The following is a 2,500-nucleotide window of genomic DNA, read 5'->3' on the forward strand; positions in this document are numbered from 1 at the left end:
TAGATATAGATATGTATTGTGTTTATATCTATCTACTTATACATCTATCTAGATATAGATATGTATTGTGTTTATATCTATCTATCTACCTAGACATCTATCTAGATATAGATATGTATTGTGTTTATATCTATCTATCTACCTATACATCTATCTATATAGATATGTATTGTGTTTACATCTATCTATCTACCTATACATCTATCTATATAGATATGTATTGTGTTTATATCTATCTATCTACCTATACATCGATCTAGATATAGATATGTATTGTGTTTATATCTATCTATCTACCTATACATCTATCTAAATATAGATATGTATTGTGTTTATATCTATCTATCTACCTATACATTTATCTAGATATAGATATGTATTGTGTTTATATCTATCTATCTACCTATACATCTGTCTAGATATAGATATGTATTGTGTTTATATCTATCTATCTACCTATACATTTATCTAGATATAGATATGTATTGTGATTATATCTATCTATCTACCTATACATCTGTCTTGATATAGATATGTATTGTGTTTATATCTATCTATCTACCTATACATCTATCTAGATATAGATATGTATTGTGTTTATATCTATCTATCTATCTACATTTATCTAGATATAGATATGTATTGTGTTTATATCTATCTATCTACCTATACATCTGTCTAGATATAGATATGTATTGTGTTTATATCTATCTATCTATCTACCTATACGTCTATCTAGATATAGATATGTATTGTGTTTATATCTATCTATCTACCTATACATCTGTCTAGATATAGGTATGTATTGTGTTTATATCTATCTATCTACCTATACATTTATCTAGATATAGATATGTATTGTGTTTATATCTATCTATCTACCTATACATTTATCTAGATATAGATATGTATTGTGTTTATATCTATCTATCTACCTATACATCTATCTAGATATAGATATGTATTGTGTTTATATCTATCTATCTACCTATACATCAATCTAGATATAGATATGTATTGTGATTATATCTATCTATCTATCTACATTTATCTAGATATAGATATGTATTGTGTTTATATCTATCTATCTACCTATACATCTATCTAGATATAGATATGTATTGTGTTTATATCTATCTATCTACCTATACATCTATCTATATAGATATGTATTGTGTTTATATCTATCTATCTACCTATACATCTATCTAGATATAGATATGTATTGTGTTTATATCTATCTATCTACCTATACATCTATCTAGATATAGATATGTATTGTGTTTATATCTATCTATCTACCTATACATCTATCTAGATATAGATATGTATTGTGTTTATATCTATCTACCTACCTATACATCTATCTATATAGATATGTATTGTGTTTATATCTATCTATCTACCTATACATCTATCTATATAGATATGTATTGTGTTTATATCTATCTACCTATACATCTATCTATATAGATATGTATTGTGTTTATATCTATCTACCTATCCATCTATCTAGATATAGATATGTATTGTGTTTATATCTATCTATCTACCTATACATCTATCTAGATATAGATATTATTGTGTTTATATCTATCTATCTATCCATCTATCTAGATATAGATATGTATTGTGTTTATATCTATCTATCCATCTATCTAGATATAGATATGTATTGTGTTTATATCTATCTACCTACCTATACATCTATCTAGATATAGATATGTACTGGTTTATCGATCATCCTGGGAAAGGAATAATTCTGTCTTGCGTTGTGTTGTCACGGCTGGGGCACCGTGGCAAAGTGGGTAAGGCGTTGGGATTCAGATTCACGGTTCACCAGTGGTCAGAATTCGAGACCCCGTTCCTATGTTGTACTGTGTCCGTTTGGAAAGCGCTTTATTATCTTCTTCTCACTCCACCCAGGTGTGAACGGGTACCTGACTTGGGGGGTGGGAAACCACGCGCTTTGGGTTACTAATTCCCCCAGCGATATGTATTAAATACGGCCTATCCTACCACCAAACATAAAGAGCAGTAGGTTCATGGATAACAGACCCATTATCTGGTCACCCTTCAGTGACATGGGTCCTCTACCTAGCTGCTGCATAAGTGCGAGTTTGGCAGTGAAAGGTTTAACCCTTTAACTCTGTCCATACGAACGACGAAAGAGGATGATGACAGCGTTCCACAGATGCTGACATCATTATAACGTTTCAAGCAGTGAGGGTCATCACATGAAAGAAGTAGATGAAGACAAAGAATACCCGCATTGTCATCTGAGGACGAAAGCCATTCAGACACCTGCTGGACAACAACCCGCATTATCATCTGACGACGAAAGCCATTCAGACACCTGCTGGACAACAACCCGCATTATCATCTGACGACGAAAGCCAGTCAGACACATGCTGGACAACAACCCGCATTATCATCTGGCGACGAAAGCCATTCAGACACCTGCTGGACAACAACCCGCATTATCATCTGGCGACGAAAG

The 2,500-nt window shown here is 31.8% G+C and overlaps 1 protein-coding gene across 2 annotated transcripts in view; it reads left to right on the plus strand.

The window, feature by feature from the left end:
• Positions 1-2,500, plus strand: part of LOC143287011 (metalloprotease mig-17-like) — a 45,602-nt gene that overhangs the window by 7,114 nt on the left and 35,988 nt on the right. The gene's annotated exons all lie outside the window — the stretch shown is intronic.

The sequence above is a fragment of the Babylonia areolata genome, chromosome 10 (genome assembly GCF_041734735.1).
Source record: "Babylonia areolata isolate BAREFJ2019XMU chromosome 10, ASM4173473v1, whole genome shotgun sequence".
NCBI classification, from domain to species: domain Eukaryota; kingdom Metazoa; phylum Mollusca; class Gastropoda; order Neogastropoda; family Buccinidae; genus Babylonia; species Babylonia areolata.